The sequence below is a fragment of the Eupeodes corollae genome, chromosome 1, assembly GCF_945859685.1.
Source record: "Eupeodes corollae chromosome 1, idEupCoro1.1, whole genome shotgun sequence".
NCBI classification, from domain to species: Eukaryota; Metazoa; Arthropoda; class Insecta; order Diptera; family Syrphidae; genus Eupeodes; species Eupeodes corollae.
In genome coordinates this window covers 148,501,795-148,526,481 of record NC_079147.1, presented here as the reverse complement: position 1 = coordinate 148,526,481, position 24,687 = coordinate 148,501,795, and the positions used below count along the sequence as shown (strand labels likewise).

Genomic DNA, 24,687 nt, shown 5'->3' with positions numbered 1-24,687 from the left:
TCTATGAAGATATGTACATGTAAACTCGATAGATTACGCCGGTAAGCCCTTCACAATTGATTATTTTAAAAATAAAATTCGCGAAAAATGTTAGAAATAGTCATCATGATCATATTCCAGAAATCATATTTACATTTGAATGTTAGAAAATTATATGTCGAATAAAGTCCATTTCATGTCAATTTAAAGAAATCATTTTTGGTTTATTCTGTTGCAATCTTCTATACCCCTAAAAAAAGCACCTTTAACAAAATAAACATTTATAATATGCAGTTCAGAAATATTTTGTATTTAATTCATTTAAACAAAAAATTATTTTGAAAACAGTAAAGATCGTTGGAAAGATCTTAAATTGGAATTTGAGCTGGACCTGGGGTTGAAACTGCTATTGTGCATCGAGCTGATTGCCGGAAGTCGCAAACCTGTGAATTGAAAGGACAATTTTAGTGGCACAATTTAAATTAATATTAATAACAAAAATAATAATGTAATAATTTTTATATACCTGTTTCCTTGCATTAAAGTGCAAAGGAATAGGACAATTGAACAAAAAGGCGTTTCCATTAGAGCACTTGTAAAATTGTGAACAACTTGTTGAGGAAGGATAATAAACTGCATACGAATTAGATTTTTGTTGTCTAGGACAATCAAATGCTGTGGACATCATTGCAATAATCAAAACAATAAAAATAGACACAGACACTTTTAGGAAATTCATTTTTTTGTTTAAATAACTAAAAGAGTAACGCCACCAAAATAATTAATTTATAGATTTGACTGCAGTTAAGGTCTTTAATAAACTAAATAAATTTCAGTTAATGGACAACATCAAAGTCAAGGCTTATATATTATCACACTGCAGTAATTTATTTTTTTACAAGGTGTCAATATTTATTTTTTTGATAAGCTTATAATTTATAATTTCCTTTTTTAATTTAACAAACAAAAAAAAAACACGTGTAGGAAATTATGTATAACTTTTCACTCCCTTGTAATACACTTGAATTTATTTGTCAATGTTAATTATGAGTAAATGTTTACTTAAAATTTAATGTCCACTTGTGTTCAATTAAAATGTTTACCAAATCAAAAAAAAAATAATTGGTGTTTTTTTAGACGTGTGGTTATTATAAAAAGAAAGAATTAAAAACCATATAATTTAATGTTAAGGCGAAGAATGTAGCTTTATTATATAGTATGGTATGTTTAAAAAATAATTTCGAAAAAATTCTAAACGAAGGTTAAATTTTCGAAAAGCTGTTTGTAAGCTCTGAATAGTCTTTACCGAGGGGTCAAACATATTGAACTTATCTGCGTAGTCTGGCGATTTCACACGACTCGCTAAAAAATAGTCCAGCAGTGTTAAAAAGAACGAACTTGGCGTTCACGCCACATGCTTATGATGCGTCATTGAGTGTTTCAATGGCACCTCCAATTCAGGAAAATCCTGGCTCTATAGCAGTTTTCATTGGCTGGTACATTTCAGCCGGAGTCATAGAGCACACCAAACAGAGACTTTTTGGGGATACAACGGCTTTTCAACTATTGCTTGTGGATTTTAATAATTAAAGTTCTTGGACGAGTTACATTTTGTAAGCTCTCTTTCAGGTCTTTTTCTTTTCTGCTTCACAACAAACCAATCCATGGTCGCAGGAATTATTGACTCATGCTGGGCTATCATGTCGACAGAATATTGGATACAGCGCTTGAGGTGTCTTTCGAACCGAAGATTTATAGATGTATGTAATAAATTTACACGATTTGCAAACGTTCTTCAAGAATAAGTTTATTTATTTCAAAAGGGCAGTCAAAGCTGACCATAAATCAAGTAACAGCTGTCAAAAATCAATAGTACTCATGATGTGGTGGTTAGTGCGTAGGACTTTCATTCCAGAGATCTTGGGCTGAATCCCTGCCTGTGGCACCTAAGGCCCAGTCACGGGCACTGTCTCTTGCGAGAAATTTAAAAATCGTGCAAGAGTGATTCTTGTCATGAAAAGTAAAATAAATAAATTGGGTGGTGCAACAGTCCATGAAGAACCAGGGCCTAGTGACTTACAACACTCAACCATTCCTATGTGCTAGTAATGTTGTCAGAGAACGGATAATTTGAGAATACGCTTTTCATGACAAGAATAACTCTTGAAGGATTTGTCATTTCCTCGCAAGAGGCAGTAAAACTTTTGATTTTTTTTTTTAATTAAGGTGGCACAGGCAGGGATCGAAACCAAGAACTCTCGCATGACAGTCCAACGCACTAACCATCACGATACGGGTACTATGCGGGTACGGGTCATGAAACGTTCTCTACAAACTGTCCTTATTTGATTAGTTGTAAAAGAGACCGATTCAAAACCGTTGGTCCAAAACAAAACACCCTGTTCATAAAAATTAAGGTTGACACATTTACTCGTTTTTTTTTTATTGAAGAGCTCTGTCAAAAGTAGTTGCATTTCTGAGATGTAAGCAAAAGCGTTTGAAATATTAAAATTGGTACTTTTCTTTTGAAGTTTAAGTCAAAGGACCGCATTCAAATGACTAACCGATTCCAAGAATTGACTTTAAAAACTTTTTCTAAATATGGATTCGCTAATTTTTATCATTAAATATTTTATTGGTGATTATGGAAGAAACTCTTTTAGTTTGCCTGGAGCCTAATCCGAAACCGGCCCAAGCGTTCTTGAGTCTCTTTTATGTCAAAGTGTTGATCCAGCCAAACTCGAAGAATACTTGAGAAACGTTACTTTCTCTTACATCTTATGTGGAGTTATTTTACGACATCATCTTCATTTTAAGTGACAAATATTCTATTGCAATGTGTTTTGTTAAACATTTGTTAAACATTAAAAACGAAAGTGATTTTTACTAATGCTGAGAAACAACAAATTTTCCGAATTTGTATAAACTACTTTTACAGAATTGTTCCGAAACGAGAACTTGTATGATATTTTTCATAACGTTTTTTATTACTGATTACAGTGTAATTCATGGGTGCGGTGAAATAAATTGAAATGAAATATCAACCATGAAACAGCAGCTCATTAAAAATTCTTATCTTAACAGTATTGTCCATTGGGAAATTATTAATCGTGAAGAATTCAATGCTTCAAAAAATCAATACTAAGACTTAAAGCTATCTCCTGTCTGTAAAGCGTAATTTACCCCCTATGCTTTACATGAGTAGCACTTGCATCCATGCAAATTACAAATTATGCATGAGTAGCACTTGCATCCATGCAAATTATCAGCTTTATGTACTCGGTTAGTGTATCACAGATAATTTCTTATGAAATTATTATATATCTGATATTCCTAAAAATGCTGCAAGGTACTTAGGATTTGTACAACACGGTCCAAGAAATTTATCACCCCTTCTGATCTAGGTGCAGTTTTAAAAGCCTTCATAAGTCCTAAACTTTTGAACATAGCTCCCAAAAGAAAAGTCTAAGTCTTTTGGTAGGATCCAAAAATAAGATTAGAAAATGATAGACAGTATAACTATAGGCAAATCATTTACGTCACTTGAATACTGCTGCAATGTTTCATGCCTATAGTTGTTTTACCGATATTTTAACAAATAGTATTTTTTCGAATTAGCCAGTTGCATTATCCCCAAAAATACAACTAAGCCGTTATACTGGCACTTGGACGCACTGTCGGGTGTAGAGATTCTTTTTTTAACTGCACATCGAGAATGTGTAATTCTTTACCCCACTCAGTTTTTTCCCTCTGCTATGATTTTTCAAAATTCCAAGGCCAATACGCACCGATATTTTCTCTTTAATCCTTCCCTACTTTCCTGATGCCAACACTGTAGGTTTTTTTAACCCATTGAGTACCTGTAAATTCCCATCCCGTCTGACGATTTGTTTTGCTTAAAAATTTTGAAGGTTTTTTGTTTAATAAGTTGTCAGTTGAATTATTCTAAGCAATTTAAAAATAATCAACAATTTTTGCATCTGATGAAAAAGTTCGATTGCAAAATCTATTTTTGTTAACGAGATTTTTAGTCGAAAAGCAATTTTTACCAATTTTAGTAGCATTTCTTAAATTAGTATTTTTTATATATATAACTTTACCAAATTTTGAAATAAATGTTTGTATTAAATAAAATTAGTTATTATATTACAAAGATATTTGAGTCGAAAGTCAATTTTTACCAAACTTTTAAAAAATGTTTTGTTTCGGTTTTTATTGTTCGTAAAAAAAACTGTCAGTTAGATTTTTCTCAAAATTTTTACTGAATATTGACAATAATATTTTCCATAAGATTAAATCAGTTTGAAGCAAATATCTCAAATTATTGAAAAGATATTTGAGTCGAAAATCTTTAAGTTTTTATTTTTACAAAAAACTGTCAAAATTTTACCAGATGTCAAAAACGTTATTCTTCGTTGCATTATATTTGAAGAAAAATCTTTTTTTGTTGGTTAAAAATTAGAGGTGACAATTACTTTTGTTTTCCAAAAATATTCAGACATCTTTCTAAAAAAATATATATTTAGACCTGCCTTGAAACGCCGAGAAATGTCAAAATTTTTAACTCTACAAATCAGACCGATTATAACAAAATCTTATGGAAAGTTAAAAAATGCCTAATGCGAATCTGCTTAATACCTAAACTTTCAAGCTTGAACTTAATCGACTCAGTGGTTTGAGCTGTACTGACGAGGACGGACAGAAAGACCGACGGAATTGGGCCCACTTACTCAAGAAATGACCATGTTATGAAACCACTTACACAAAATATCGTTTGTTTCTTCAGCTGTATTCACTGTCCATATCAACAAATTAAAGAAACAAGAATTGGGTGATCATTGGCTTATATAACGAACATTGTTAACGGTGATGGCCTGGCCAGCATCATTTTCGAATAAGTACGAACCGATATGGCGCCTCTAGCCCAAAATCCACAGTTACTTTGTTTAGATGCATTAGTATTGGATTCGAGTTTGGCGACCAAACAATGAATAGTCGTACAGCCATGTACCTTTATAAAAAGGATGCAACGCGAGCATTTTTGCTACTAGAATAGTAAAGTGTAACCAATTTTTTTGACGTTGTAACTTGTCACTTTAGTGACTTATTGGAAAAAAGATATTTTGACAGAATATTGTCAAATTTTAAACTGTCCGTCCTTTAGTAAACCATTTTTCCAATCTTACATTTGATAAGTTGTCATAGTGATGTCACTTTTAAAGAAATCACTCTTGACAAGTCATTAATACAAATGAAAAGTTAACGTTCCAATGACACATTAAAGTTATTAAATTAAACTACAAAAATAGTGAACATTTTGAAGTTCACAGATTTGCGTACAAAAATTCTTCACCATGATATTTTTTTAAGAAGTGATTGCAATTGAAGAGATTGAACTCCTTTAGATTGATTTTTTTTTAAATTCCACTCGAATCGAATTATCAATATTGCACATTCGATTAGGTTTGATTTCGTAGATTTACGACATTGTGTTTTACGTTACCTGTTACTTACTCAGCACAAAATTTGAATCAAATTAAATTTTAATCAAGGGAAACAACTATAAGAACTTACTGGGAACTAACCTTTTCTTAAGTATTTCAGAGCACAACTCTTCCTATCTTAATATTTTATTTTATTCAAATTTTCCTGGAAAAATAAAATTAGAACTTTTAAGTTGATTTAGCAAAGATATAGAACTGCGAAAGCTTTGTGAACAAATAATACAAATTTCATCCCGTGGAACATGTTATTGAATTATTGTTAACTTCAAGTCTTATTTATATAAATGTATGTATCTAGTATGCTTGTTTTTTTCACAAATTTCGAAAATATACTTTGGCCACCACATTTGCATTATCTAACATTATTTAAATTTTCAGAAGCCATAACATGTTCCGATTAAGTGAAAATTTTTGCCACAGCTTATTATGAACTTCAACGTTTTAGTCACTACACTAATGATAACTTAGAAAAGTTTAACTTATTCTCAATTTTTCATATTTCGATCTTAGCATCTCCTTTATTCTTTAACGTTATTTGCTTAGCAATTACAAACAAATTAAACACAAACAGAACTATTTTTAAATGCTCATTATTGTGTGTATTTTAAAACTAATCAGAATATTTAATTGTTTTCATCAATTAATCCATATTCATATTGATACGCCGTCAGGTTACAACGAGCCGCATAAATTCTGTCGCATGCCTGGAAAATAACCATTTAATGAAAAATAAACATTGAAAATATCTTTATTATAAATAAATTACCCTGTTTCTTGGATTGTAGTGAAGCCCTCTGGGGCATGATTGTAAGATTAGCATTCCATTATCGCACTTATAAAAATCAGAGCAGCTATCCGGTGACGGAAATAAAACAGCGTAGGATTTTTCATTCTGAATTTCAGGACAAATCATTAATCCCGAAACAATGCTTACTCCAAAAATGGCAATGCCATTGCAAATAAGACTCGCAATTATTTTCATTTTTATAAACTATTTTGCAGTATCAAAATCACAACAAGTAATGAAAGAATTTCATTGAGAAAAAAATGTTTTTATATAAAAAGAACTACTTGTGAAATATTAAATCAAATCACTGCCAGCCACTTCAACAAAATAAAAGATAAATTTGATGAGATCGATGTTGGATGTGTGTAAAAATGATGTTGATTATAAGTGTTTATTAATTGCGTTTGATGAAAGTTAATACATTTTCATATCGCTATCGCTTCCGAAGTATTATTTGTCAGAACAGTCCTTGTTAACTTGTTTAAGAGGCTCAAAGGCCTACCTTCCGATATCAATACATCTATATCAATTTAGAAACACTCGAAAATACAAGTGTATGACTATCGATTCAAAAGCCAATTAATTGGAAACGATGCTTGAGGGTAAAGAATCTTGGAATCATCACTTTGTGCAAGTGTAGAATATTAATAGAGTCGTTTTACAACCGACAAATAAGGCAATGAAAGGCGCAATGAGAATTACTAATGATAATTGATATGAATTCAATATCACGATGACGTCGGTTTCAATTGCAAAATTATCGTAAAATATGGAATGTTTTAATTGCTTAGTTGTGATACTAAGTTATTCAAAAATATTGTTTGTTTGTGTTAACTTATTTTATTACATTAAATACTAACGCTAAGTTAAGAAACAATACTAACTAGGTAAATAATTATGTAATACATTAAAATGGGTGAAGAGCAACAACAGAGTTCCAACTGGATTTAGGAAGAATAGCTCTTTTGTGGAAAAGAGGAAAAAAGAAAGCTTATGCATTTAGCAGGAGATATAATTGTTATGCAACAAATAATAAGTCGGCTCGAAGAATACAATGGGAACATAAAAGAATAATTACAAGTCACAAATATCTGGAATTTCTTTTAATTTCTGAGATACGAGTATGTCCAAATATCTATGAAGATAGGCAACCAATTATGGTTTGAAAAAAATAATAGTGGCTCCAGACATGGTCTGCATTGGGATGAAAGAGCTTGTTTAAGAGAAGAATGGACCTTTTAATATCTTAACCTCTTGAAAAGTCTTAGACATGAAGTTAATCAAAGCTATATATATATACCAAATGAGAGCAGTATACGCATCGGCTATAATTTATTGCAAACGGCATTGGATTTCTTAAGTTATTCTGTCGAACATAAAAGTAAACTGGATCAACTTAAATTTCCAACAATAAGGCAAAACTGCAAATATTTTTTGATTAGTGATTAGTTAGCGACGGTCTTCCTTTTAGTTGTACTCTATCAAAATAATGAGGCAAACTTACTCCATGTAACTTTGAGAGAACACGTAGATTAAAACTTAGGACTCTACTTCCTACTCCTTAAAGTCTATGAATGAGTCGAGTAATAACATTTTATAACCGGTAATTCAAAGACTGAAACCGCAGTCAATGCTGAGGATATGGAAGGACCACTTCTGCAGACTGTATAACGGCGACGACAAACTGAATTCCGCTGTCAGGCAGGATGATCCATTCAACATAGACGACGAAAGCCAACAATCCCGTTCTCCCGACTTAGACGCAGTAAATATTGCCATATCTAAGCTGAAGTCTAATAAAGCCGCTGGAGCGGATGGCTTGAATGCCGAGCTCTTTAAAGCAGCTGGAGATAAGTTGGTTAGGAGCATGCACCAACTTATCTGTAAAATATGGTCGGAAGAAAGCATGCCCGATGAATGGAACCTCAGTATTGTTTGCCCGATTCTGAAAAAAGGAGCCTCTCTAAACTGCACCAACTATAGAGGAATCAGTCTACTTAACATCGCCTATAAAATCTTCTCTGCCGTAATATGTGAAAGCCCATAGTCAACAACGTGATAGGTCCTTATCAGTGTGGTTTTAGACCAGGAAAGTCCACAGTTGATCAAATATTCACATTACCGCGGATCCTAGAAAAAACCCAAGAACACCAAATCGACACCCACCATCTTTTCATCGATTTCAAGGCCGCATATGACAGCATCTACAAGGACGAGCTGTATAGAGCCATTTCTAGTTTCGGCATCCCTGCCAAACTCGTCCGTTTGTGCAGGATGACCATGGAGAATTCACGCTGCTCTATAAAGGTTGGAAACAACTTAACAGAACCTTTCGATGTCAGAAAAGGGTTTAGACAAGGTGATGCGCTGTCATGTGAATTTTTTAACATCGTGCTTGAAAGAATTGTGCAGAGCTCACGCGTCAACACTAGAGGCACTATCTTTCAAAAGTCTGTCCAATTACTAGCATATGCTGATGATTTGACATAATCGGAAGAACTCAGCGTGATGTCAATAGGGAAGTGAGTATTGAGGCAGAGGCGGCCAAATGGGTAAAACGGTTAATGAGAGCAAAACAAAGTACATGCTGTCGTCAAGAAAGGACATACAACACCGACGTCTTGGTCAAAACGTCACCATCGACAGACGTAACTTTAAGGTAGTCAAGGACTTCGTCTACCTAGGCTCCGCTGTAGACGCAGAAAACAACACCACAACACAATTTAAGTAATGAGCATTACAAACAACAAACTCAAGCAGTTTTTTGATATCAGGCAATTTAGCTTTAGGACTATGGTTACCGAAAAGATGCTTGAAACCCTTTTTGTGGGTTGGTTTGAGAAACGAATAATTCAATTAAATAGGAAAACAAAAACATTTAAATGACTTATAAAATAGGCTAAAAATGGATATGAAAGATGCTTAGAACAATTTTTAAGCCTAAATGATGTCATGCCATTAGGACTAAAATATATTGTTAAAAATTTTGAAAAGTATAGAAGATTCAGAAGTTCGTAGAATTATGTTAGTAAAGTGGAAAATAAAACAGTATTTGTAATAAATTTTGGGCTATGATTAGTTTGTAAAGAGTCTTAATAGGAACTTTAAAAAAAACAGCAAACGTATTAAACAGCGCCTTGGCGTTGTGACTTTTTACATGTTAATTTTCGTTAACAGTCAATATACCTCCGAAAATTTCGTAGATTAACTCTAAATTCACGTTCAGTATTTGCAGTATTTAAATTCACGTTCAGTATTTGCAACAAACTTTTCATTAAAGAAATTTGAATGTTTAATATCGTCATACAATTCCAGTAAGATTGGTTTAAGAAACCTAAGACTCTTATCTGTTCAACATCATGACCAGTCACTGAGAATCATCGACCGATTACGCCGCCAGACCCAAAAATTTTTTATACAAATTTATTTTCATTATAAAGTTTGGACGCTTGCATGAAAACTGAAAAACAGTTTCATGTTAATGACTGTCTGGGAAGATTGAGAGCATGCAATTGTTTTGAACCTTCTTTTTCGACCATTTTAGGCTTATATCGGAGAGAACTTGAGTATTGATGGTTCTTTATTCGCCCAAAGTTTAATGATTATGCAAATTAACGGAGTCTCTTGTGTAGTTTAACAGATACAAACAAAAGTTGTCAAATAACATGATTTTGGTGACCAAATAACATCCGCAAAATTCAGTGACCTGGGAAACTTCTTACACTACAAAAATCCGATTAATGGTCATGTTGTATGTTTTATTGCAACGTCTTCTTAAAACACATATTTTCCAAGTCATAATCTCCAACAAACGATCAAGAGTGAGGTGAACTATAAATTAATTTTGCGAATTCCGGGAAATCGAAAAATTCGAACCATCAGCGACATTTCAATGCAGCAGCAATTGTTTGTCAGTATGACTTCAGGGATGTTCCTATTTCCTTTCCAAGAAATGACTGCTTGAATAGTAATAGCCGACTATCACGACCATAACAACCATCGCGTAGTGCGCGAAAAGTGGCTACGTCCAATTCGCCACGTTTGTAGTAAGTTTAAATTATTTTAACACGTTCTTTGATTGTTTAAGCATTCATAATCGTAATAAAGATGTTTAGGGTAGTTATAACTTTAATATATGAAAATTGTTTATACAAAAATGTAAAACAATAATAAATGTTTCTTTTCATCAAACTGATTTGTCCTGCAATGTTTAGTTTAACCTCAAAGCATACAATGAATATTTTATTTATATTCATATAATTTGTAAGTGTTTATCGCCTACAATATAAATTCTTTTATCACTACATTTTTCTGTTGCTCCTGCTACTCAACCATTTATACCAATAGTATATCCATTTTTAGCCGGAAGTTAAATATGTTAGACGAAAGAGGTAGTAAAATTTAATGTTGATCGATTAGTAAGGGATAAGGTTAGTGTAAGTAAAGGGAGCGCCATCGCACCGAAACTTTTAGAGGGTGTTGAATTTAATCAAATGCCTGAAATTCAATCTTAACAAACTAATACAATTTTTCTAAATACATACACTTCCCACCTGTGCCGTAAATTTTTTTCCTATCTGAATTAAAAAAAAAGACTGAGATGCGACCATCGTTTTGTCGTGCAAATACAGACTGTATTTTTCTAAGAAAATGTATCACAGAATAAAATCATTTTGATTTTCAGTTGTTCACGAGATATCGAGAACCGAACATTAATGTTTACCAATTTTGCGTATTATTTTTCTAGATTTTAATTTTTATGACAAAAAACTGACTGTCCGATTTTTATAAAAAAGTATGAAAAACAATATTTTTTACAAGATGAAATAAACTTAACGCCAATCACTTAAATTAAAAAAAAATATTTGTATCGAAAGTAAATTTTTAATAAGTATTGTATTGTTTTATTTATTTTTAATTTTACCGAATGCTAAAAACAATATTTCTTGTAACATTTAATTAGTTTGAAGCGATAATCTCAAATTTTTGAAAAGATATTTGCGTCGAAAATCAGTTTTTACCAACTTTAAACTTCGGAAGTACGAACGTCCAGTTTTATTTTCAATTTTTTCTTTTACGAACCCATTACTTCTCATTGTATTTAGACTATTTAAAAAGTAAAAACTATAGTTGATCTTTTAAAGCCTATTTACTTCACACATGCATAAGTGTCACATGCGTACATTAAAACACATAAAATCAATTTCAATTCATATCTAAATGGGTCAAAAACATGTTCATCAAGTTGTGAACATTTTTACGATCCCGTTTATAGAAGTTTGTTCTTGTTAATACATTGAAGAAAAAATAGGTTCTATGCCGTTATATATGTACTTTGCTTTCTTATATTACTTACCATACATATGCAATAGATTCCAAGGCCATAGATTTATGTTTCGCGATAAAAAGATAAAAATTATATGAGTTTCCATCAATGCGTGTATGGGTATATGTTTATAGTAATTGGACAACATAAAAACTAAAGGCGAAATGTAAGAAAGTTCACAGATTAGCTCTGATATAGGCCGTTGCTTTTGTGGGCGTTTTTTTTGTTTGTGTTGGGGTTATTTTAATGAAGAAAAAACAAAGGGTATTTACACAAAATTTTATTTAAGATCAAACAACGAAAAAGGAAAAAAAGCAAAACAATTTTCGGATTAAATTGTGATTGATGTTGACTTATCGGCCCGGACCCGTTTTTATTTTGTTTGGGTTAGTATTTAAGACATAAATTGTAGCAAATTAAAGCATTTTAACTGACAAGAATAATTTATTTTGAGGACTTATTTGATGAGATTTTATATGTAAAAAAATTGAAAATTTGATATTTTTCTTTAATTTGTTTTACATAATTTGGATAGATTTGGAAAGAAAGTGGCATATTTCCAATACCAATATTTTCGAATCCAATTGATAATTTACTTTAAAAAATAATGAAACAAAAACTCCTTCTAAAAATGTAACTTTTTGGAAAAACTTTTGACAACTTTTTGTAAACTTTTCAGAAAAATAAAACTGATGGTTTCTTTTGTTTTTAAATATAATTAACTTTGCAAAATGCTTCTTAAAATTTAAAAAAAAAATTTAATTAATTATGACTTAAATTTTCTTGGAATTATTTAAGTATTCAAATATCAAATAGTATTGTTAACTATCTGTAAGATAAAAAAAAAAGATTGACATCTTTTTTTAAAAAGGAATTTAAAACAATTTAAATGCCATTTTATTTCTCGTTAAAACGATGTTTTAAAGTTAATTTTGTGTTTATCAATTTTTTTAATTTGCGTTTAAAAAGTAATTTAAGTATGCAGTTATTAAGAGATTATTTAAATACATTTTGAATTTAAATTTCGTAAAAAATATGATGATCCATTTTCGAGTTACGAATATTAAAGGAAAAATGTTTTATTAATTTTACATAGGAAGTTATTGTAATCGGTCCCATTTGTTAAATTTAAAATTTCGCGAAGTTTTTTTCGTCGTCCATAGGTCAAAAACCAGTAGAAGTATCGACTTAAAACGAATTTGATTATACAGGTGCAGAAAGATACAGAAAGGACTCTCAAAAAATTTAGTGATTGGTTTTTTATCATAGCAATTTAAAAAAAGTTTTGGTTAACGCAAAATGTATAAAGAACAAATAACGCTATAGACTTGAATTACATTTTAAATTGTATTTAATACAAAACAAGTATAGTTTAGTAAAAAATCCAATGAACTCTGGTTTTTATAAATCAAAAAACTAAAAAAAAAATTCAATGAATTCCTGCAACAAAAAATCAAAACTTTGGTAGAGCCAGTGGAGGATGTTTATTTGGATTCAGTAAGAGTATAGAATCTATGCATCAACAACACTTCGTAATTTGTATAGAACTACAATTCTGCGCGGAACTTTTCTCGGAACTACCGTCAACTTCGTGCCTTGCTACCTAAATTGCAACCATTGGAATAGTGATTTTAATAGGTTAACAAATTTTTTTGACGAGCTTAGGTCGGAAAACTTTATATTATTAGGTGATCTCAATGTCAGAACGGGCACAATAGGTTCTTTAGACATCCAAGCAATATTCCAGCAGCCAATTACTGATTCATGATGTTGAAAAGATTCCACAACCGATAGAAACTGCAACACATTTCTTCAGTTCTTAGAAGATATTGGGGCTCTTATTCTTAATGGCAGAAGCTTTGGTGACAAAAATGGATAGTTTACTTTTGTTTTAAGCAGAGAATCATCTGTAAAAGACTACCGCTGTCCATCTTACAACAAGAAATTCTCCAATGCAAATGCTACCTAGGGTGAAGTGGGTTGATAACAAACGTTTGGATTTTATACTTAAACTCAATGCAGCCGTAGCAACGAATATCTACTAGTCGTGAGGAAAGTATTGAAACAAGATGTGACACAATAAAAAGTTGTATACACGAAGCAAACGGAACGCCAAACACTCACAATATAAGATTCGAAAAAATGAAACCTTGGTTCGACTTACATTGTCATATTGCTAGGAGAGATTCACTAAAAGCACTGATAATGTTTAAAAAAGACAACCTGGAAGTAAGCAGATTAAAATATGCTGATACAAACAAAAAAATACAAAACCCAGTTAAAAGCAAAACAATGTGAATATTACCAAAACATCTCACGTCAACTTGCATCTGTAACCTTCTAAAAAGAATGGTGGAGAATCGCTAGAGAAATTCGTGGAGAATCAAAAAAAAACGGCATAGAAATATGTGCAGATGTGCTCATGAACCACTTCTATGGCACATTGAATTTAGCCTCAACACAATTTGCGATGCCTTTACTTACTTTTAAACCATTAATCAACAAAAGCTAGATAATCAAATAGAACTGGATAAAGTTATCTTAGCGATAGAAACATCAAAGGATAACAAAGCACCCGGTATTGATGATATTCCAAACGAGTTTTACAAAAACTGTAGTACTACATTTATAGAAGAGATTCACATTCTACTCAGAGATATATTTGATACTGAAACTATACCATCATCCTTCAAGAAATCAATTATCTTCCCTCTTTACAAAAAAAGTGATGCAAGTCTTCCTTCAAATTACCGAGGGCTTTCCTTTCTCGACACACTATACAAAACATTTACAACAATTTTGCTAAATAGACCTACTAGTTGGATTGAAGAAAACCAAATCCTTAATGAATACCAGGCAGCATACATAAGTCAGTATAGTACAGTTGACCAAGTTTACAATCTATCCTGCATCATTCAGCTTCAACTGAGTCAGATAAAAAAGCTTTATGCTTTATGTCAGCAGCTTTTGACAACATTAATAGAAATGCACTATTTTATAAATTGCAAAATCTTAGTATCTCAACAAAAATGGTTTCCGTTTTAAGATCCCTATACAGGGACATGTCAGCAACAGTTTGGAATATAAAGAGTACAAGAAGCTTCTTCGAGACCACCAAAGGAGTCAAGCAAGGATGTGTACTGAGTGCCTTATTGTTCATCTTATTTCTTGCGGACCTTTACTGCGAGCTCCCAACTGGTTTCATCGTGAACAATTTGGAAATAAACGTCCTGTTATACGCGGATGACATAGTTTTCCTCTCTGATAAACCTTATATCCTGCAAACGATTATCGACAGCTTCAGCAGGTACTGCAGTAAGTGAAACTTAGATGTCAACCTTAATAAGTCGGAAATTGTAATTTTTAGGAACGGAGGCAGAAGGGCGGCAGCTGAAAAATAGTACTTTAACGGTGGGGAGATAAAAATATCAAACTATTATAAACTTCTCGGTGGTATCCTATTTTATAACATGTCATGGTCTGAACACCTATCAAAACGTCTCGCTGCATCAAAAAACTCGTTAAACTCGACATTCTCTAAATATTTATGTGCGAAATAAATACGTTGCCCACTCTGCTTAATATAAAGTACATGATGCAGCCACAAAATCAATAATGCACTATTGAGCGAAGGTTTGGGGATGCAAAGAGTACGACCAAATTGAAAAACTTCAACGTTTCTTCGTAAAGAGATGCTTTGGATTGCCAGACAATACTCCGAACTGCACGATTCATATTGAAACCGGTCTACCAAAGGCATTCCTATCAACATTAAAAGTTCACCTAGCTTACATAAGAAAAGTAAAGTCTTCCACGAATTTTATCTGAAATTATGATTCCGAATAATTTTTATTGGACCCAAGAATGGTCATGCCTTTTCCAAGAAATTCAAATAGATTTCCGTTTCGAAGCTCCATGCTTAAAATGGAACCGTATGCATAAAATACAGCTAACAAAGCTTTCCGAAAAAATGTGGGTTGAGTCTACAGGAAAGGAATATTGCAACCTTCTCTATTCTAAAGTCCCAAACTACTTTGAAGATAACAACCCCCGTGACATGATAAACCTTATCTTCAAAGCAAGATGTGGTATTCTTACCTTAAACGCAAGAGCTTTTCGTAATGATACTGTAGGCATATGCAATATGGATACTACAGAAAAAACGTATCACTTCGTTGGTGTTTGTCCCATTTTTAAAGGATAATGCAAAAAAATGCGAAAATGAAAAAATTTTGTTTTCAACATTCGATAAAATTTTGAGAAAAATCAAACTTACAGTTTTCTTACAAAAAAAACTAAACTAAAACTTTGGAAAAATTTACTTTCGACTGAAAAATCTTTTAAAAAATTAAAAATATTAGCTTCAATCTCATTTTATATCAAAATAAAATAAAATCTACAAAAATTAGTACACAAATTTGGTAAAAAACGATGCTCAGTTCTCGATATCTCGTGAACAATAGAAGGAATTGACTTCAAATTAATTTCGTTCATCCAATTTGTATTTGTCTATACCAGAAATGAAAACTTTTAAGAAATGCCACTAAAATTGGTAAAAATTGTTCTTCGATTAAAAATCTCGTTAACAAAAACGTTATTCTAATTTTTTTTAGGAATAATTCAACTGACAACTTTTTTAACAAATCACGAAATCCTACAAACTTTTAAGCAACACAAATCGACAGACGGGATGGGATGTTATCAATGTGGGTCGCATCCCAATCTCTATTGTTTTTTAATTAAAAATAAAAAACATGATATTTTGTATCATTAAATATTATTACCACAGCTTAAGAACTTGTGAAAAATATTATTGAAATCGTTTGATTAGTTGATAAAAACTTGATAAAACTTAGAAACAAAATAGCAGTTATATAGGGGTAGCCTTCTGAAGCAATACAAAAATATAATTGAAGTTAAGAAAAAAAATGTTGAGGAACATTTCATAAAAATCTACTGGTTTATTTTTGAAAACATTAGTATTGTCGAGTTTTTACCAAAACACCTAATGAAATTGTCTAATTGAAATTTCTTACGAATGCAGTACTGTACATTCTTTTTAAAGTTCTTGTAATGACGAATTTTGTAAAAAAATATTTAAAGGGACACTTATGGGACGTTATCATTATGGGTCGTATGTATGTTGATTTTGCTTAGGCCCTTAGACCTTTAGGGTCGTGTTTGATCCCTAGCGGGAAAAAGACTCTCAGTTATTTCGACGCTTTGATTGAGCTTTTTTCAGCTCTTCCAAAATCACAAGGATTCTTCCTCGACTTCTCTGTCTCCCATTTCTTATGCCTTCTTGAGTGAGTGAATTCCAGTGCACTCCCTCCTCTTTCTTCCCTTTCCTTTCTTTTCGAAGCGTGCCACTTACAAATTTGTATAATAGTATCAGTGGAATTCTGACCCATTATAAAATGGGTGCTTATTTTGGAAATGGTAACACTAAGCTCATGTCTGATTTGACAGATGATTCCGCTGAACTGATATGGTTGTGTATACACTTGAACAACACTGGGAACAACGCTTAGAGAAGATACCGATTTTTTTCAAGAAAATCGTATTTTCAGATAAAGCTTATTTTGATCTTGGCAGGTATCTTAATAAGCAAAATTGTTGCATTTGGGGCACATAAAACCCGCACGCCAACAATGAAAAGCCGATACACCCAAAACGAGTCACTGTTTGGTGCGGATTGTTGTCCAGACGCATAATTGGGCCATTTTTCTTCCAACATGAGCAAGGAGTGTCCGTTACAGTCAATGGCTATCGTTATCGGTCTGTAGTTGAACGAATTTTTGTTCACAAAAATTGAAGAGGAGGATATTGGCAACATTTGGTTTCAACAAGACGGCACCACACAGCCGAAGGTATTCTCGATGTTTGTATAGCATTTTTAACAAAAAAAAAGAGTTATTTGGCGGACCCAATAAGTTCTTCATTGGATTTCCGATTTCTTGGTAATCGTTGCTGCTGTTTTTCGGGTGCTACAACCATATAAAAGTACTGATTCAACGTATGACGTATGAGGGGAACAGTCGTATTTTTGTCTTTAAGCTGAGAAAGTTGTTTTTTCAACTATTGGATAACATCTTGAATGCAGCCTTAAATTTCCTTATACATATAGCCATATCTTGTTCGGTTAAACCTTCATTAAATACAACATTTTCAAGATGCTTCAAATTCTACTTTTTCAGCTGATTGTTGAGCAATGTTTATCAGTGAGGACGAATTTGATGTTTTTGAGGCTAAACATCATAGTTTTTCAATTGTTTATTTTTAGCCCCACGATTTCTGCTTCTCTCCCCAACCTTGTTGCCATTTGATGGAAATCTATTATCCTACGAGATAACAAGTAAACATCCTCTGCGTAATATGATGCGTCAGGTATGTTGCCAGGATCCATGTTATTTCTCATTTCTGTCAAAGCTGCTACAGAACATCCCTCACATCACCAATTAAATCTGAATTTGTCACCAATATAGCACTTTCTGACTCCACCTTAGACTTCAAACTCTTGTGACAAGTTACCTCTGTGCAAGACGTTACATTAGTACCCATCATAAGTCGCCTTGTAATAGAGATGAGCTTATCCTGATTACCCCTCTTCCACAAAGCAAACCAAATAAACTATCAAAATCTATGAACAGGACTTAAAGTGATTACAATCGGTATTTAACGCACACTGCTTGATAACGATCAGCAACATATTGATGTAATTAATGCAGGAGGATCTAGTGCGGAATTGTGATTGTTGAGAGCCCGAGACTCCTAGTGTCGTCTTAGTATCTCTTTTTTTCTCGCCATTTGTTTTATTCATTGATCGTCCGAAAAAATGTGTGTCATCTTATATGAACAAAAATCGGTCTTTGTTTTTCTCAACGGACGACCAAAAAACTCTTAATTCGATCCTAAGTACACGGAGATGATGGTTAAAATAATTAAACAATCTTAAATAGAGAACATATTTCGTACGACTTTCAACAAATATGTGAAAAAAATTGAAACAAGGTTTCTCCAGGGTACTAAACAAAGACTATATATAACTTCATTGCTGCTCCGTAAAAACCGTATTGATACTGCAGTGAAAATGAAAAAGTTCATTTCACGAATCGTAGAAGCATAGAGACACGTCTTGCCTAGCATCAAGTATTGCTAAGAGGTGTTCTCTTACGCTTTTAATACAGTCTTTTCTGATTCTTGATAATTAAGCAAATTACATTTTATTTGTCTGCAAAATATCAATAGGTTTCAGTTCTTTTTACAATATTTATGTACACATGTATCTACTTTTTTTAAATTACGGTGCACAAACAAAATATATAAATGAGTACATATAGGTCATTTATTTGGCTTAAGATTCACCGAAATTATTTCTTAAACAAACCACTTATCTTAAACAAACAGAATATCCAACGATGTGTGCATAGGTGGTTTACAAAATTGGATAAATTGGTTACATTTTGTAGATGATGACCACACACAAAAAGTCACAAAATTATTTCTCAATATTTTATCCAAGCCCAAGAAGTTAATATAAACGAGCAAAGGAGTGTGTGGTCTTATATTAAGTAGAAGTCATACCTATAGAAGAAAAAATCCTTTCTTATCCATTTTCACACACCCAAATCGTAAACTTATACCCTTCCATAAAGTACAATGTACATTAGCATGATATGCGGGATTAAACGCATTTCTTTCTATTTTGTTTTCGGTTAAAATATTATAACACCCGTGTACTCGCATCACATTGAGGATAATATTTCCTCCCCCTAATAACTCTATATACGTATGTATATGCCCATAACCACCCCTCGCACCCATTCTACTAATTCTAAAGGATGAAGTGTAATACAAACAAAGTAAGTAAGTATATAAATATACATCTTCAATTTTCTGGAAAACTTTCATTAGCATAAATTTACAATGATGACTGTCGTTCCACCACCACCACCGCCACCATAACCCCAATTTAACTCTGTATTCAGTTCAATTTGGTTTGGTTCGACTCCTTTTTCCTTAAACTTTATTCTTATAACCCGAAGTAGGCCAAAATCCCAATCCTAATACCAATCCCAAACCAACCCTTTGCTATCATATTATGGGATGTTGAGATGATGTTCCAGGGTGAAGAAAAATAATGTAGGTATATTATTTTGATTTCGTGTATAGTTTGAGCAAAGAATACACAGATCTGCATTGTAGGCAAATCAGATATAAACCAAAAAAAAAAGAACAGAAAAAAGGTTAGGAAAAGTAGTATAAAACCGATAAAGACAAATGCTGCCGTTCGTTGTCCCTTCACCAGTTCATAACTTCATCCCTTCTTTTCTTTTATATCAAGGCAAAAACTAAGCTTTGAAGACGGCAGCACTGAGATAGACATAGACAACAGAAATGGCAACGGCAATGGCATCACATACAAACAGGAAACCATCCATACCTTATATAATAGAAAAGTAAAATAAAATAAAGAAACTTCCGTTCTTTAAATTCTATTTCACTGTGATAAAAAGAGAGAAAAAAAAAACAAAACTACGATTGTCGACCTTTGCTATAGCATTGCTGTCAGTTTGTCCTGCAGTCTTCAGAGAGTTCGGTACCTAGTGTCAGCTCAGCAAGCCTTATACCGAGATGTATATCTCTACAAGTTCACCTACCTCCTTTTTTTTAGCTTCAATTGAAACATAAAAAAGACTAACCCATCTGTGTATAGTACGAGTATTTTTGTTTTGATTTCTTTATCGTCCTGATGATAAAAAAGGTCTTCATTTTGTTCGGCAGCAGGATAATAGTTATTTATTGAGATAGCTATGATGTAATGAAAATAAAGAGTATCAAAAAAGCATTTTGTTGTTTTTGTCGATTTTGGTGCATATTCATATAGGAATTTATTTCCTTTGCATATAGCATATAAAATAATCTAATAAGATCTTATAGGACTCAATCGTGTAACAAAGCTTTTTCTTGTTTATTTTTCTTGGTTTTTGGTAAAAGATTATTTCCAATAAGTGAATCAGTTTCATATGAATTTCAATCATTGACTAATTATGTGAATTGAATCTAGGCTTAGCTTTTAAGAAATCATTGTTAAACATTATTATGACTACATACCTCTACGGTTAAAATGTTTTAAACTGAAATTTTGTATTACTTGTAAAATACAGAAATATTAGCAACTTCATTGAATGCAAGGAATAATACACATAATATAAAAACACACAACTTAAGTTGGGTTAGGTAAATGGGCTGGCGATTGATTTAGTTATCGAATCACTTAGATAAATGTCCCTTGTGAAAAAACCTGAAAGTTTTATTAATTAACTGAAAAGTGAGTGTATGATTCTATCTGTTGTCATTTTTTAGACATTTAGAGGCTTTAGAAAAAGCGATAAACAGCGACAAACTAAATAAAATCTAAAGTTTAGCTTGTCTATGTATAAGCGGATCGCACACATACTCTACCTAACACCTCTTGATATATTAAGCAAACAAATAGCTGCAAGCTCTGCTATTCGCCTCAAAGCTTCGGGGCAGTGGATTAACAATACCGCTCTGTAATTCTTAAGTATTTACAGCATCGCCTAACAGCAATTCGACAGAATCTTCAAGATTTCTAAAAGCAAATCTCTTTGCTAGGCAGTTCACCGCCAATTCAACTCTGCCAGTGAGTGTTATGACTCCTCCTTGAGCGAGTTAATGATTCTATGGGGCAAATCCTTTTTCGCACTCGTACTGTAGCGAGAGTCCTAAAAGATGTTAACATACACAAATCTGCTGGTCCTGATGGTATCCCCGCTATTGTTCTCAAGAGGTGTTCTTCATCGCTGGCAAAACCACTGCGTAAGCTTTTTCATCTGCCCTGCTCCTCAGGTCTCGAACCGAGCGGATGGAAAACCGAATTTGCCCAGCCTATTCCCAAAAAAGGCAAATCTTCCTCACCGTCTAATTATCAACCGATTGCACTTACGTCCCTTCTTTCCAAGGTCATGGAAACGCTGATTAATTATCAGCTCAAGAAATATCTTGAAGAACGGAAGCTTCTTAATGACCGACAGTATGGCTTTCGTAGCAATAGGTCCACTGGTGATCTAATGGTTCATCTCACCGAACAGTGGAACAAATCTTTACATAGTTTTGGAGAAAGTAAGATTATTGCACTAGATATTTCAAAAGCATTTGATAGGGTTTGGCATCAGGCTCTCTTATCGAAAATGCGTGCTTTCGGTTTGCATGAATCCCTCCTTCATTGGATTAGTAATTACCTTTCGATTCGTTCAATACAAGTTGTATTAGATGGATTCAAGTCTGAAAACCACAAAATAAATGCTGGTGTGCCACAGGGCTCTGTTCTATCTCCAACACTCTTTTTCATTTTTATTAATGATCTCCTGTATGCAACATCTAATCCAATACATTGTTTCGCTGACGATAGTGCTCTTAGCTTTTCATATTCGTTTTCAGATTCACACCCCTCTTCTTCGGATGTGGAACTGCAACGACAAAATATGATAAGCTCATTAAATTCCGACCTAAACAGCATTGTACAATGGGGAATAAGAAACCGCGTAGAATTTAATGCTTCGAAAACGCAATGCTGTCTTGTATCGTTAAAGCGAAATATACCCCCCTGCCATTATCCATAAATGGCACTTGCATAGAGGAAACTGAACATCTCGATATTCTCGGTATGTGTATCACCAACCATCTTTTGTGGAACGATCACATACGCGATGTCGGCAAAAATGCCGCAAGATGTTTGGGTTTTCTATGGCGATGCAAGAAGTTTTTCTCCCCCTCTGATCTGGCTGTTATTTACAAGACTTATATACGTCCAAAGCTTGAGTATAACTCCCATATCTGGGCTGGTGCTCCTGCAACTTACTTAAGCCTCTTGGATAGTATTAAACGTAGAGCATTTAAACGGTGTTTTTTTAAGAGCTTGAGAACTTTTTTTTTAAAAAAAACGCATACAATTTGCAAAATCTCATCGATTCTTTATTTGAAACGTTCGATTGGTCCATGACATTTTATTTTTGAAGATAATTTCATTTAAATGTTGACCGCTGCTGCGTCTTAGGTGGTCCATTCGGAAAGTCCAATTTTGGGTAACTTTTTCGAGCATTTCGGCCGGAATAGCCCGAATTTCTTCGGAAATGTTGTCTTCCAAAGCTGGAATAGTTGCTGGCTTATTTGTGTAGACTTTAGACTTGACGTAGCCCCACAAAAAATAGTCTAAAGGCGTCAAATCGCATGATCTTGGTGGCCAACTTACCGGTCCATTCCTTGAGATGAATTGTTCTCCGAAGTTTTCCCTCAAAATGGCCATAGAATCGTGAGCTGTGTGGCATGTAGCGCCATCTTGTTGAAACCACATGTCAACCAAGTTCAGTTCTTCCATTTTTGGCAACAAAAAGTTTGTTAGCATTGAACGATAGCGATCGCCATTCACCGTAACGTTGCGTCCAACAGCATCTTTGAAAAAATACGGTCCCATGATTCCACCAGCGTACAAACCACACCAAACAGTGCATTTTTCGGGATGCATGGGCAGTTCTTGAACGGCTTCTGGTTGCTCTTCACTCCAAATGCGGCAATTTTGCTTATTTACGTAGCCATTCAACCAGAAATGAGCCTCATCGCTGAACAAAATTAGTCGATAAACACATTTCGAACCGAACACTGATTTTGGTAATAAAATTCAATGGTTTGCAAGCGTTGCTCGTTAGTAAGTCTATTCATGATGAAATGTCAAAGCATACTGAGCATCTTTCTCTTTGACACCATGTCTGAAATCCCGCGTGATCTGTCAAATACTAATGCATGAAAATCCTAACCTCAAAAAAATCACCCTTTAGATTGATTGGTGATTTTACCATCATAAGATAATTTACGTCACTTGAACATCGTTTCTTGTCCCACCCTGTTTTACCGTTATTTAAATGATTTATGCTCTAGAAAAATAGCCAGCTGCATTCATCCCCTTTAACAGTTCAGCCGTAATACTCGCTCTTCTAGGAATGCTTATCAATATACCATCGAGCCCATCTTCGGTCGGACTGTCGAGTACAGAGATTCGTTCTTTAGCCGTACTATGCGAATGTGGAATGCCTTGCCACACTCTGTCTTTCCCAGCTATTGCTATATTCAGGAATTCTAAACCAATGTGCACCAACATCTCCTTTCAAACCCTCTCTCCCTTTCCTAGTGCTCACACTGTGTCTACATAATAAGGGTAATATATCCCCTTGAGTGTGCGCTTATTATAAAAAACAAAACTTCCAGATCTTTCAGAGAGGATTGGAAATTGATGGAAGTCAGTCACTATTGTAAAGATGGATCAAAAATAAAAGAAGGGGTTGGTGGAGGTGTTTTCTCTGAATTACTGAAATTAAGTCTTTCATTCCTCTTGTCCTGTCTTAAAGAAAACGTGATATCAACATCAGACCGCTATCAAATCTCTGGACTCTGTCTCTACAAACTCTATAATAGTCCATAACTGTCAATCATCTGTTATGGAGATGGCACAACAGTTTAATATAAATCTTCAGCTGTCATGTCTGGCGATCAAGGTGCTTGCTTTCTCTTAGCAGATCGCATTAAGCTCGATAATCGTTGCCGTTACCGGAAAGGAAATAGGAAAGCACGCCACGCAGCTCGGCGTATTCTCAATTGACTTTTGCAGAAGCTGTATGGATGAGGAAAAAGTTCTTCACCTCCTCTGTGCATGTCCTGCTCTATAGCTCAAATATTCAAAAATTACCTAGGAGAATTCATCTATAACAATCGAAACGATTTCCATCACAATGGATATTACAATTGAATTGGCCAATGTGTGTTCTACTCCATCACGGACAGCCACTTTAAGCTAACCTTACCTAACCTAGAGGCTTGAAGTAGACTATGCAAAAAATATTTTCCTAAGAATTTGTACCTTATGTAGCACACTGCTGGTCATTGGCATGGGAAGTGAGTAGTGTCCCCGTACTCTTTCTCATCTTACCGCGTTTCCATATATCTTCGACAACAAGCTTCATTCTTTTTCTGTGGTAGACCAACAGGTTGTGGCGTGTTATTCTGCTCACTTATAA

At 33.5% G+C, this 24,687-nt stretch overlaps 1 long non-coding RNA gene across 1 annotated transcript; it reads right to left on the bottom strand.

Annotated features, from left to right (window-relative positions):
* Positions 1-268: 268 nt before the first annotated feature.
* Positions 269-869, bottom strand: LOC129942562 (uncharacterized). The gene is made up of 2 exons (XR_008781062.1): positions 506-869; positions 269-422 (listed from the first exon to the last, which is right to left on the bottom strand). It is a non-coding gene; the product is annotated as an uncharacterized LOC129942562 (long non-coding RNA).
* Between the last annotated feature and the right edge of the window lie 23,818 nt (positions 870-24,687).